Here is a 9968-nt window from a genome sequence, read left to right as displayed (position 1 = left end):
CAGTGGCATTGTTCTTTACAGTGGCTTATAAGGATTTGCTCAGCCATTGTACATCATTATTTTTAACTTCCTTTGCACATAGTACTAACTTCTGATACCACTTTATCATTAGTGATTTCTTCCACTGATTTCATGTGATTTCTTACAATCACCTTCCATTTCATGTGGTTTCTTACAACCACTCTCCACAATGCTTGGTAGTCTCTACTTGTCAGTACATGAGGTCTGTCTTCTCTTGATTTGGATGTGTGTGTGTTTATTATACTGGTGAAACAACATTGGTGTTCCCTGGTCATAGAAATCTATGACCCATGTCCGGAGCCATGAAGTCCTTGCTGTGTGTACCTCAGTATCATTGTGGAAACATTTTCCCATCAGAAAGTGATGCAGCAGATGTGTGAATCACTTGATGTGAGGTTGGGGCTGTAGGTAGGATGGTCAAGGAACTCCTACCCACACTGAAGCATGTGACTTCACATGGGGGCATGCATTGTTTTGCAAAAGTTTTATGCATCCACTCAGCATTCCATGTCACTCTTTCTGGATCACCACCCTTCACAGATTTCATATTGTCTGACAGTACTAATCAGCACTTATGCTCTAACCTCACAGTACTAACTCTATAAGGAGGACACCATGGTCATGCCAGAAGACACTTATATATATTATTTTACAGTGTGTGTCTACTTGAATTTGGTACTCACAAGCAAACCACTATGCCATCGATCATAGAAGTAATAGCAGTGGTCTTTTATTTTGTTGCTGATATTGCAAGGAATGATCAACTTCTAAGGTGTTTGTCTTGAATGTAGGTTTGGCCTTCAGTGAATTGCCTCCTCAGTCATAATATGTATATGCTTGGAAAAATTGGCTGTAAGTTATTGCTAGTGTGCAAAAATCTTATAACTGTACAAAGCTTGTGGTTCTTAGGATTTGATATTAGTGCTATCATTTTTCCTAACAGTTGAAGTAACAAAAATCAGCCCGATTATACAGTAAAACTATCACTGAGAACTACAAAATTAAATTAACAAGGCTATGTGCATGTAAACAGGAACATAGTACAAGACAACTAAACAAACTCCAGAAAATAGAACTTGTTAACGTATTTATTATTTCGAAGATGATTGATTTAGCACAAATTCTTCAAATCCCTCAAAAAATAGCCGAAAGAAATTGGCTGTGCTATGCACTTTCATAAGTCGAGGTTATATATTTAAAATCAAGGATGACACACTGACACTTGGAAAATAGTGGACTCAATCTTGTAGATGTCATTAGTAAACCAAAATCGTTATATCTGATCATCACGTACAACATTTGAAAGAAACTCGCTGACAGTTTAACGTCATACCCTTTAAATGAAATTGCCCTCATGTGTCTGAAACCAACAATGAACATCCAATGTATCCCCAGTCTACCAACAAAAGCATTTTATTAGAATATAATTATATTAAAATAAATATACCTGAAAAGGAGGCGATGGAAGTGAGAGAGGTATATCACAAGCTAATGACACAAAAAGACAGAAATATTACTGATCTAAAATACCAAAATAATGACTGGCAAAATATATGCTTATACATTCACAGCCAATATTTGCCATCAACACAATAAAATATCTTGCAAAGATACCAATACATGTGAAGTGCCATTTAGTAGCTACCAAAGAACACATGTTCATGTGTGGAAACATTAAGTAAATATTGAAACTTCCTGGCAGATTAAAACTGTGTGCCGGACCGAGACTCGAACTCCCGAGTTCGAATCTCGGTCCAGCACACAGTATTAATCTGCCAGGAAGTTTCATATCAGCGCACACTCCGCTGTAGAGTGAAAATTTTATTCTATTGAGTAAATATATTTGTTGTATGACAAAAGTTAGCACACATTACTGGAACTTCATCAAATGTGGAAATGCTGGCAGACTTCTTACACCCAGACTCCAAAAATTATCCTAAAGTGAAAAGAAAAGCCTTAAACTGGCTAAAAGCCTATACAATACATTATATTCAAACAGTAGGAAATAAAACTAGAGAAGTCTTCTGCTTGTACTCACAAATGCACCATGACAAGTTATTGCAGACAACAAATTATAAAGAAAGCTTCAACAACTTATAAAAAAACAATTATGTAAAATTTAGTGTGAAAGCGAATGCAGGCTTAAAACAGATACTACCTTCAAGAACACGTCAGATTGCTAGAACAAGTAATGCAAAAGAAAAAGCTGAAGACCTCCGGACAACAATGGCTGACTACATGCAGTGTGGAGCAGGTGCCAGACATAATGTTATCAGAGCCAAGTGCCTCACTGCTGGACATTTTCTTTGCTGAAACTAAGTGTTCTACTACAAATGTGGTAGAAGAAGTGATTATGTGCAGATTCTTTGTTAATTAACAGTTTGCTAACGATTTCTTGAAATCGTGAAAAGATTCAGTTCATTGTTAGAGTTTGTTATGAAAGTTCACCCTCATGTACTGAGATACAATCTTGTGTTTTGTGTGGTTATGTCAATAAATGTACTGAAGGGAGAAAGAAATTGTTAGCATCACTGCCTTTGGTGCGGAAGTACCTGGGTTCGATTCTCACTTGCTCCTAAGATTTTTTTTCTGAGGAAGGAAGATCTAGAACAGAGTTCATTCAACCTTGTCAGGCCAAGTGAGAAGCTACTTGAATAAAGAAGCAGAGGCAGCATCAGGCTCCACCAACTGATAGCAATCCCAGATCGCTCCTCGTATTGTGCAGCAGTCGACCAGTCAGAACAGGCTTAAGGCCTAATCTGTGGGTGGTGTTTATATTATGATTCCAAAAGCATCTTACCTTACATTATCATGTGCATTTTTAAAATTCCACAGAACAAAATGCACTTGTTTATAGCTGGAATTTATATATAGTTAATCCTTTTGTACTCCTTGCCCCATACAGGCAGGAAGTGGGCTGCCACAGAGATTTAAACTGTATGAAAGTGATTTAAAATATTAAAATATTGTTGATTTATATGATGTGTAATAAAAAATAAATGGATTTTTTTATTTCATGGGTTTTATTCATCAGAGTTCAATTTTTTTATATATATATATATATATATAAACAAAGATGATGTGACTTACCAAATGAAAGTGCTGGCAGGTCGACAGACACACAAACAAACACAAACATACACACAAAATTCAAGCTTTCGCAACCAACGGTTACCTCGTCAGGAAAGAGGGAAGGAGAGGGAAAGACGAAAGGATTTGGGTTTTAAGGGAGAGGGCAAGGACTCATTCCAATCCCGGGAGCAGAAAGACTTACTTTAGGGGGAAAAAAGGACAGGTATACACTCGCACACACACACACACATATCCATCCGCACATACACAGAGACAAGCAGACAACAGACAATGTCTGTGTATGTGCGGTTGGATGTGGGTGTGTGTGCGAGTGTATACCTGTCCTTTTTTCCCCCTGGGGTGGGTCTTTCTGCTCCCAGGATTGGGGTGGCTCCTTGCCCTCTCCATTGATGCCCGCATCCTTTCGTCTTTCCCTCTCCTTCCCTCTTTCCTGGTGGGGCGGCCGTTGGTTGCGAGGGCTTGAATTTTGTGTGTATGTTTGTGTTTGTTTGTGTGTCAATCGACCTGCCAGTGCTTTCGTTTGGTGAGTCACATCATCTTTGTTTTTGGATATATATATATATATATATATATATATATATATATATATATATATATATATACAATTCATAAACTCTTGTCTTACTCATAGTAGATTCACCAACAGCCACTGTCAACATTTCAAATCTGGTTCTGAACTTTGTTGCAATTTTCAAGCAAATTCTTTGTTCTATTTTTTTCTAAAGTAAAATGATGTGACTTACCAAACGAAAGCGCTGGCAGGTCGAAAGACACACAAACAAACGCAAACATACACACAAAATTCAAGCTTTCGCAACAAACTGTTGCCTCATCGGGAAAGAGGGAAGGAGAGGGAAAGACGAAAGGATGTGGATTTTAAGGGAGAGGGTAAGGAGTCATTCCAATCCCGGGAGCGGAAAGACTTACCTTAGGGGGAAAGAAGGACGGGTATACACTCGCACACACACACATATCCATCCACACATATACAGACACAAGCAGACATATTTAAAGACAAAGAGTTTGGGCAGAGATGTCAGTCGAGGCGGAAGTGCAGAGGCAAAGATGTTGTTGAATGACAGGTGAGGTATGAGTGGCGGCAACTTGAAATTAGCGGAGATTGAGGCCTGGTGGGTGGAATGTGGAATGTTTCCCTCTATATATATATATATATATATATATATATATATATATATATATATATATATAAAAACAAAGATGAGGTGACTTACCGAACAAAAACGCTGGCAGGTCGATAGACACACAAACAAACACAAACATACACACAAAATTCAAGCTTTCGCAACAAATTGTTGCCTCATCAGGAAAGAGGGAAGGAGAGGGGAAGACGAAAGGAAGTGGGTTTTAAAGGAGAGGGTAAGGAGTCATTCCAATCCCGGGAGCGGAAAGACTTACCTTAGGGGGAAAAAAGGACAGGTATACACTCGCACACACGCACATATCCATCCACACATACAGACACAAGCAGACAAATATGTCTGCTTGTGTCTGTATGTGTGGATGGATATGTGCGTGTGTGCGAGTGTATACCTGTCCTTTTTTCCCCCTAAGGTAAGTCTTTCCGCTCCCGGGATTGGAATGACTCCTTACCCTCTCCTTTAAAACCCACTTCCTTTCGTCTTCCCCTCTCCTTCCCTCTTTCCTGATGAGGCAACAATTTGTTGCGAAAGCTTGAATTTTGTGTGTATGTTTGTGTTTGTTTGTGTGTCTATCGACCTGCCAGCGTTTTTGTTCGGTAAGTCACCTCATCTTTGTTTTTATATATAATTTTTCCCACGTGGAATGTTTCCTTCCATTATATATATATATATATATATATATATATATATATATATATATATATATATATATATATATGTGTGTGTGTGTGTGTATATATATATATATATATATATATATATATATATATATATATATATATATATATATATATATATATATATATATATATATATACAAAGATGATGTGACTTACCAAATGAAAGTGCTGGCAGGTCGACAGACACACAAACAAACACAAACATACACACAAAATTCAAGCTTTCACAACAAACTGTTGCTTCATCAGGAAAGAGGGAAGGAGAGGGAAAGACGAAAGGATGTGGGTTTTAAGGGAGAAGGTAAGGAGTCATTCCAATCCCGGGAGCGGAAAGACTTACCTTAGGGGGAAAAAAGGACTGGTATACACTCGCGCACACACACACACACACATATCCATCCACACATATACAGACACAAGCAGACATATTTAAAGACCAAATATATGTCTGCTTGTGTCTGTATGTGTGGATGGATATGTGCGTGTGTCCGAGTTCCCTTCCTTTCATCTGTTCAATCGTTTCTGGATTCTGGCGGTACACCCGGTCTTTCAAGTGTCCCCACAGAAAGAAGTCACAGGGGTTCATGTCTGGCGAATAGGGAGGCCAATCCATGCCGCCTCCTGTATGTTTCGGATAGCCCAAAGCAATCACACGATCATCAAAATATTCATTCAGGAAATTAAAGACGTCGGCCGTGCGATGTGGCCGGGCACCATCTTGCATAAACCACGAGGTGTTCGCAGTGTCATCTAAGGCAGTTTGTACCGCCACAAATTCACGAAGAATGTCCAGATAGCGTGATGCAGTAATCGTTTCGGATCTGAAAAATGGGCCAATGATTCCTTTGGAAGAAATGGCAGCCCAGACCAGTACTTTTTGAGGATGCAGGGACGATGGGACTGCAACATGGGGCTTTTCGGTTCCCCATATGCGCCAGTTCTGTTTATTGACGAAGCCGTCCAGGTAAAAATAAGCTTCGTCAGTAAACCAAATGCTGCCCACATGCATATCGCCGTCATCAATCCTGTGCACTATATCGTTAGCGAATGTCTCTCGTGCAGCAATGGTAGCAGCGCTGAGGGGTTGCCGCGTTTGAATTTTGTATGGATAGAGGTATAAACTCTGGCGCATGAGACGATACATGGACGTTGGCGTCATTTGGACCGCAGCTGCAACATGGCGAACGGAAACCCGAGGCCGCTGTTGGATCACCTGCTGCACTAGCTGTGCGTTGCCCTCTGTGGTTGCCGTACGCGGTCGCCCTACCTTTCCAGCACGTTCATCCGTCACGTTCCCAGTCCGTTGAAATTTTTCAAACAGATCCTTTATTGTATCGCTTTTCGGTCCTTTGGTTACATTAAACCTCCGTTGAAAACTTCGTCTTGTTGCAACAACACTGTGTTCTAGGCGGTGGAATTCCAACACCAGAAAAATCCTCTGTTCTAAGGAATAAACCATGTTGTCTACAGCACACTTGCACGTTGTGAACAGCACACGCTTACAGCAGAAAGACGACGTACAGAATGGCGCACCCACAAACTGCGTTGTCTTCTATATCTTTCACATCACTTGCAGCGCCATCTGTTGTTGAAAATTGTAACTACTGTAATTTCGAAAGTTTGTCTGCCTGAAAATGTACTGTTGTCCCAAGCATATTGCAACAAACGGTGTATTCCTATCGCTGCTCGTTTAGTTTTTATTGCCGTTTCAAATATACCGCTCATTTTTGAAACACCCTGTATATTCCTGATGTGTATTTACATTTTCAGCAGTGTTGAATATTTAGTTTGTTCTTGACAGTTAATAACAATATGTGTGTTTTCGAAAGCTCAGCAATTTTTTACTTTAGAAAAAAATAGAACAAAGAATTTGCTTTAAATTTTGCTTGAAAATTGCAACAAAGTTCAGAACCAGATTTGAAATGTTGACAGTGGCTGTTGGTGAATCTACTATGAGTAAGACAAGAGTTTATGAGTTGTATAAATGTTTGAAAGAGGGTAGAGATGGTGCTGATGAGGACGACTGCCCTGGATGGCCTAGCACATCAATTACTGATGACAACGTGGAATAATCAAAGAAAATGATTCTAGAAGATTGCCAAATCACCATCAGAGAAAATGCTGATGATGTTGGCATATTGTTTGGCTCATGCCAAGCAATTTTTTTGTGTTTTCGGGATGAAACATGTAGCAGCAGCAAAGTTTGTTCCAAAATTGTTGAATTTTGACCAAAAATGACGTCACATAAACGTTGCTCAGGACTTGCTGAATGAAGTCAACAATGATCAAGAACTTCTAAATAAGGTTAAAACAGGTGACAAAACATGGGTATACCGATATGACATTGAAACCAATGCCCAATCATCCCAATTGGGGGAAAAAAAAAAAAAAAAAAAAAAAAAAAAAAAAAAAAAAAAAAAAAAAAAAAAAAAAAAAAAAAAACACGTGAAGTTCGATAACATGTGAAGGTTCTTCTCATTGTTTTCTTCAATTACAATGGGATAGTGCATCATGAGTTTCTGCCTTTTGGTCATATGGTCAACAAGGAATACTACTTGAAAGTTATGTGGTGTTTCCGTGGAGCAATCTGAAAAAAAGACCAGAATTTTGGCAAAACCATTTGTGGAAATTGCATCACAATAATGCTCACACTCACACTTCAAACCTTGTTAATGATTTTTTGGCAAAAAACAAAACTGTTATGTTGCCTCAGCCACCATATTTGCCAGACATGGCCCCCTGTGACTTCTTTCTATATCTGAGGCTGAAGAGAGTATGAAAGGATGTCATTTTGCCACTATTTATGAGATAAAAATAGAGTCACTGAAGAAGCTGAGCACCATAATGAAAAGTTAGTTCCAGAAGGGTTTCCAAGACTGAAAAAAGTGCTAAAAAGTGTATTAACTTATAACGGGCATTCAAAAAGCAATGAGCCAGAGTCTGGAATGTGCAAACTGGTAACAGGAGGGTAATATTGTGGCATGTGTAACGAGGTGTGGTTCCGACCAGAGCATGGAGGTTCACAGCCCATCACTAGAGGGCATGCACACACGTAAGTGACTATACAGAGCTAGCAGCAGCATGCATCAATCGTCCATTGCTGCCAGTCGCATTGCAAACAGTGACATGGAGGCATAAAAAAAGAGCAAAGAGGTGTTGTTTGTTTTCTGACAGCAGAAGGAGTAGGAGGAATGGACATTCATCGACAAATGTCACAATTGTATGGTGAACACTGCAAGTTCCTTGCAAGTGTCAAGGTGTGTCACAAGCGCTTCAGGGAAGGACGGTTGTCGTTAGCAGATGATGCACGGTCTGGAGCACCAGACTGCATTACCGATGACATCATCCAGCTTGTGGATGCACTCATTACCCGGGACCACTGAGTGACAGTGAAAGCTATAGCCACCTTGGTCAGGTAGATTGTTGGAAATGTTCACACCATCACAAAGGAACTACTGCACATGCACATAAGTGTATACGCAATGGGTGCCCCACAGTCTTCAGCCCCACCAAGAAGCATGTCGAATGGCCCACGGTCTTGCTCATCTGCAGCACTATGCTTGAGAAGGTAATGTGTTCCTGGCACGAGTGGTGGCTAGAGATGAATCACGGTGTCATCGCTTCGCACCAGAATCAAAACGACAAAGTCTCCAGTGGAAGCATCCAGGGTCACCACCACCAAAACAAGCCAAGGTCATACACATTAGTGCAGGAAAGATTATGCTGATGTTCTTGTTTGACCAAGATGGCCCCTTCTGATTCACTTCCTGCTACATGGGACAACAGTGAATACCCAGCATTACTTGCTACCCTTGACCACCCTTTGCCAAGCGATCAAATCAAAACAATCAGGCAATCTCACCCATGGGGTCATTCTGCTCCACAACAATGCAAAGCCTCGTACGGCCAACACAGTCATGGCACTCCTCCAGAAACGCAAATGGGGAGGGGCGGAGGGGGGGGAGGGGGCAAGTTCTTGGCCACCCTCCATACAGTCTGGGCCTCTCTTCCTGTGATTATGCCATTTTTGGTCCCCTTAAAAAGGCCTTGAGGGGCAAACGATGTCCAGATGCGGAACTGGTTAGCTTTGCAGCCCTGGGAATTTTATGAGACAGCCATTCACAGCCTTGTGTCACAGTGGGACAAATGTCTCAACAGCCAGGGTCAATACTTCTAACATACAGGTACTGGTTTCTGTAATAACGCCTCTGGTTCGTTTCTTTTTGAACACTCCTTATATACATCTGAGGAAGGATTACTTTGAATGGGACAAAGTTGATGTTGATGAATAAATAACGATTTTTTTAAGAAAATCAAGAAGTTTCATTACTTTTTGATCACACCTCACATGTGGTGTACAAAAATTGCAGTACATACTACTTACTATAATTTTAGAAGGCAAAAGGACAATTTCCTTGATGGATAAAAAAGTGACAGCTTCTTCTGATTTTTTGGCATTGTTAGTGATGCTGCTGATGAGTGGTTTTGTTATTATCAGAGAGTAGGAATGGGAAAATACTAGGATTTTTTGATGATAAGGATGAAGTGCACTTTCTTGCTGTTTTCATCAGTGGCCACAGTTATGGGACAGCATTCAAGTGGATCATCTTCATAAGAAATAGTGCTTTATTTAAATTCAGCTAGCATTTATTACCTATTGAAAATGAACAAATGTCCATCATCTAAGTCCTCAGCAAACTTGTGTGCATTTCTATCAGTGAAAGGTGAAGCAAACTTAAGAATCTTATGGTAGCATAGTATTTCTGTTATCCATTAAATGAAAGGCACAAAACATGACAGTTGTAAAAGCCTTTTGGACCCCATGACAAATGAAATTGTTTCCAAAAGAATAAGCTGAATTCAGATTTGCAACTCTGCAGCAAAAAAATTATCATTAGCATATATGATGAAAAGTGCTGCCTTTACCCAGAAGATACAGGTCACAGGCTGGTGGCTGGTATTAAGCACAACTGAGTTACTCAGAGCTGCCAGACTGAATGCATTGAAGTTACAC

Source organism: Schistocerca americana, chromosome 6, assembly GCF_021461395.2.
Source record: "Schistocerca americana isolate TAMUIC-IGC-003095 chromosome 6, iqSchAmer2.1, whole genome shotgun sequence".
Taxonomy (NCBI): Eukaryota; Metazoa; Arthropoda; class Insecta; order Orthoptera; family Acrididae; genus Schistocerca; species Schistocerca americana.
This window is presented reverse-complemented; position numbering follows the sequence as displayed.